Consider the following 4,779-nt stretch of genomic DNA (forward strand, 5'->3'; position numbering starts at 1 on the left):
AAAAGAAAATTCTTTTCTTTTACATATCTATATACATCCTTTACATATTTCTATAAATATCCTCTTTATCTTTACTTGTCTATTTTCGACATCTATAAATAGAGTAAAAAATATATATAGTTTAGTTAAAGGGTAGATTTCCAGACATCATCATGTATCAGTATTTTTCATGATCTATATTATTAATGAATCCGTAGAATAGATACTCATACAAATTCATGATGTGCCAAGAACCAGATTTGAACTGGTGACACGAGGATTTTCAGTCCTCTGCTCTACCAACTGAGCTATCCCGGCCATTTCCGACACATTATCCTTATTTTAATAGATGACTTTGGTCTATGTCAATTGTAAATAAGAAAAAAGGTATTCCAAAGTCTTCTTTTTGAAGATATACGAAATTTCAGGGCTTGGATAAGCCTTTCGAAGTTTCAGTACAGTAGACAGTTAATCATTCAAATTTCACAGATTACTTGCGCAAGGATGTTCGTTTGTACGTCTATCATATAGAATATATACCACAAGCCTTGTGATAAGAAATCAAATTTCCGCTCAAATACGCTTGTGAAAGAGTCGAATGAATGAGAAACATAACAAAGTCTGAATTGCTAATGAACGGATAAATAATTAAAGAGGCCAACGGGCCTTTTTAGGGTTTTGGGGATAGAGGGACTTGAACCCTCACGATTTTAAAAGTCGACGGATTTTCCTCTTACTATAAATTTCATTTTTGTCGTTATTGACATGTAGAATGGGACTCTATCTTTATTCTATTCGATCTGATTAATCAATTCTTCAAAAGATCTATCAGACTATGATGGAGTAAATGATTTGATCAATGAATATTCGATTATTTTTTCAACTTGTAGATCTTGGAATCGATTCATAACAATTCGTTCATTTTTATATATAATTTTATATATATATATAAATATAAATATAAAAAATTATAGAAATATAAAAAATAGAGATTCGAGTTGTCATTAATCAATATAGTATTTCAGTACGTAATACGTTTATCTTTCATCGTTTCTGGAGTTTCGATGGAAGGATTCATTCCTTTACTAACGCAACGTCGTCAACTCCATTTGTTAGAACAGCTTCCATTGAGTCTCTGCACCTACCCTTTTTTTTCGGAAAAAAGGATTTGGCTCAGGATTGCCCATTTTTAATTCCAGGGTTTCTCTGAATTTGAAAGTTATCACTTAGTAGGTTTCCATACCAAGGCTCAATCTAATTAAGTCCGTAGCGTCTACCGATTTCGCCATATCCCCCTCTTTTAAGATTAGTATCGCATTATGATGTCCTTCCCCGTTTTCTTTCATTTGTATTATACTGGAACCACTCAAGTCATTAGAATACCGATTCCTCTATTGAAAAGTGTTTCCTCCTATTGGATTTCTTGTCTATCTTCTTTCATCTCTCTCTTCTCTATCGGAGACCCATATTTGTTCCGATCCAAAATGATTCTATCATTTCTGTATCTGCAATTCAATATATATCAATATAGATAGATATATGAACATATATATTTGCCCCTCTTTCTATTATTTTTTTAGTAAAAAATTTAATACTTAAACGGTCGATTCCCTTGTTCGTCTTATCTTCCACCTTTCAGAATGAAAACATAGAAACGCTTCATTATCATCTCAATTGCATTAAATGCAATTAAGATTAACACATTAATTATTGATACACATCCATTTGATAAATAGATCAAAATTTTCTATCGCTATATTCTATTAATCGTTATATTAATTATTATGTTCTATAATAGAACAATTCCAATATTGAATATTTATTTGAAATGAAATTAGATTCTATATTCATATTAATTAGGAATAGCTAAGATCCCAGTAATTTAGTAAATTACTATGCATGTAACATTTCTGTTATGTGAGCCCGCTTAGCTCAGAGGTTAGAGCATCGCATTTGTAATGCGATGGTCATCGGTTCGATTCCGATAGCCGGCTTTTCTCTATTGATTTTATTTTTGACATAATTGATAAATCAAATAAATAAAGAAACGACTTCTTACCCTTTTTCAAAGGTCACCGATCTATGATGTCGTAGGAACTTACTTACCTTTATGACTAAAGGAGGGGTTCTATTTCTGTAGAACAAATCAAGAAAGGAACTCTTACTTTTTTATATCATTTACATATACAATAGGATCCGGATATTGATCCAAGTTATCTAATTATTCTTTGTTTTGTAGTACAATACTTTACTGGATTTCACTTCATTTATAATATTTATCATTTAGTTTTCATTTAAGTTTATGAAATTTAAATAAAATAAAATGTTTATGAAATTTAAATAAAATAAAATAAGGAGTCTTTATGTCGCGTTACAGAGGGCCTCGTTTCAAAAAAATACGCCGTCTGGGGGCTTTACCGGGACTAACTAGTAAAAGGCCCAAAACCGGAAACGATCTTAAAAACCAATCGCGTTCCGGTAAAAAATCTCAATATCGTATTCGTTTAGAAGAAAAACAAAAATTGCGTTTTCATTATGGTCTTACAGAACGACAATTACTTAAATACGTTCGTATCGCCGGAAAAGCCAAAGGATCAACGGGTCAAGTTTTACTACAATTACTTGAAATGCGTTTGGATAACATCCTTTTTCGATTGGGTATGGCTTCGACTATTCCTCAAGCCCGACAATTAGTTAATCATAGACATATTTTAGTTAATGGTTCTATAGTGGATATACCAAGTTATCGGTGCAAACCCCGAGATATTATTACAGCAAAAGATGAAAAAAAATCGAGAACACTGATTCAAAATTATCTTGATTCATCCCCCCCTCAGGAATTGCCAAAACATTTGACTCTTCAGCCATTGCAATATAAAGGATTAGTCAATCAAATAATAGATAGTAAATGGGTCAGTTTAAAAATAAATGAATTGCTCGTTGTAGAATATTATTCTCGTCAGACTTAAACCTAACTAAAAAACAAGGGTTCGGACAATTTCGTCCTCCCCTTCGCCGAAGTCTAAGTAAAGAGACCGAAGGAAAGTAAGGTTTTGATCCGGAAATTTTTCTATCATTCATCTATCATTGATCGGTAGGGGGATTTTCATCTCTTGTGCATTCTTTCCAGTCTTTTCGTTTCCGTACCACAAAAATTCGAAATAAAGAATCCATAAAGGTCTAACCGTTGGAATAATAGTATCGATTGTTATTTGATTTGATACATTGTGGTCAGTAACATTGTTGAATTAGTACGGAAAGAGAGGGATTCGAACCCTCGGTAAACAAAAGCCTACATAGCAGTTCCAATGCTACGCCTTCAACCACTCGGCCATCTCTCCTACAGAATGATTATGGCCCAGAAACCGAGTTAATAGTGAGTCATTAATATTCAATTTTTTTTTTGATAGGCACGTCCAACCAATTCTAACTATACAAATAATTTTTTTTTAACTATGTTTAATGGATACTTTTAGCTCATGATTCTATTTAGTTTTTTAAACTATGATTCCTTTTTTCTAAAAATTCGACTTTTACAGTTTTCGATTTTTCACCAACAACTGTTTATCCCATACATATATCTAGTCACAAGTTATGAATCATAGAATGATTATTCGATTCTTTTTGCTCTTTTTTGTATCATAATTCAATCAAAAAACTTCTAGAATTACCCCAGTCAGATAAATAAAATTCTTTTTTTCTTCAACTTCGCTGAAATCAGAATAGTTCTCTTCATTCTGATCCTACTACATTTGGATGAAATTTAACCGGATTGAAATATTTCTTCTCTTTTATTGATTCCTGTGAAATCAAAAAGAAACAATTTTAATATCGAGTGGGATTTTTTAATGAATCCGTTTTTATGTTATTTCGTACTATGCAATTCCTTTGTTTGTGGGATCATTTTCTCACGAGAGGTAATTAAAAGAAATTATAGAATGGGGTTGTTACCGATGCCTAGATCTGGTGGGATAAATGGAAATTTTATCGATAAGACCTTTTCAATTGTAGCCAATATCTTATTACGAATAATTCCGACAACTTCCGGGGAAAAAGAGGCATTCACCTATTACAGAGATGGTGCGATTTGATTTTTTTTTTTTTCAATTTTCTTTACCGCTCTCCGTCTTAGTAGAAAGACACAGTATTCGGGATAGAAAGAAAACAATAATTGAAATAAATCTACGCTTCTTGGAGGTGCAATTTGAAAATCAAAAAATTCCTTCTGTCGTGTATCCCCGATTAATGTAACCTTAGATGCTAGAATTGTCGATTCTAGTATTAAGCGAAAGGTGTAACCTATGGATTAAGTCAACCCTACTCCACTAGTAAAAATATTCACTAGTAAAAATAGGTAGCAGAGGGGAAGAAGCACTACACCTAGGAATCAACAACACGAAAACTTTGTTATAAATTATACCTTTTCCTTATCGGGATCGGAACTTAGAAAAATGGTTGGGACAACAAACATCCATCTCGTTTGTATTTTGGATACCTGTATAACCATCGAAGACTGTTGAAGTGACTAATTCCTGGAAATTTAGAGGCGTTGAGGACAAAGAAATTGTTAGAGTTACCATTTTTATTTTTATCTAGTAAACCATGCTTGATGTTAAGAAAAGATCTTTTACAGGAAGGTTGGCTAGAGATTTTTTGTAAAAACGCTAGTCCCATGAGTTCATAATGAGAGTATTTCAATGTTTTTTGATTTCATGTATTATTCTCATCTCATTATGCGCATCAGATAAAGGGGGAGCCGTATGAGATGAAAATCTCACGTACGGTTCTGGAACGGAGATT

General features: G+C 32.6%; 3 non-coding genes across 3 annotated transcripts; 1 reads left to right on the forward strand and 2 right to left on the reverse strand.

Moving 5' to 3' along the window:
* Window positions 1-224: 224 nt before the first annotated feature.
* TRNAF-GAA (transfer RNA phenylalanine (anticodon GAA)) lies at window positions 225-297 on the reverse strand. The gene has a single exon. It is a non-coding gene; the product is annotated as a tRNA-Phe (tRNA).
* Window positions 298-1,900: 1,603 nt separating this feature from the next.
* TRNAT-UGU (transfer RNA threonine (anticodon UGU)) lies at window positions 1,901-1,973 on the forward strand. Its single transcript has one exon. It is a non-coding gene; the product is annotated as a tRNA-Thr (tRNA).
* A 1,260-nt stretch (window positions 1,974-3,233) lies between these two features.
* TRNAS-GGA (transfer RNA serine (anticodon GGA)) lies at window positions 3,234-3,320 on the reverse strand. Its single transcript has one exon. It is a non-coding gene; the product is annotated as a tRNA-Ser (tRNA).
* Window positions 3,321-4,779: the final 1,459 nt, after the last annotated feature.

The sequence above is a fragment of the Cucumis melo genome, unplaced genomic scaffold (genome assembly GCF_025177605.1).
Source record: "Cucumis melo cultivar AY unplaced genomic scaffold, USDA_Cmelo_AY_1.0 utg001436l, whole genome shotgun sequence".
Taxonomy (NCBI): domain Eukaryota; kingdom Viridiplantae; phylum Streptophyta; class Magnoliopsida; order Cucurbitales; family Cucurbitaceae; genus Cucumis; species Cucumis melo.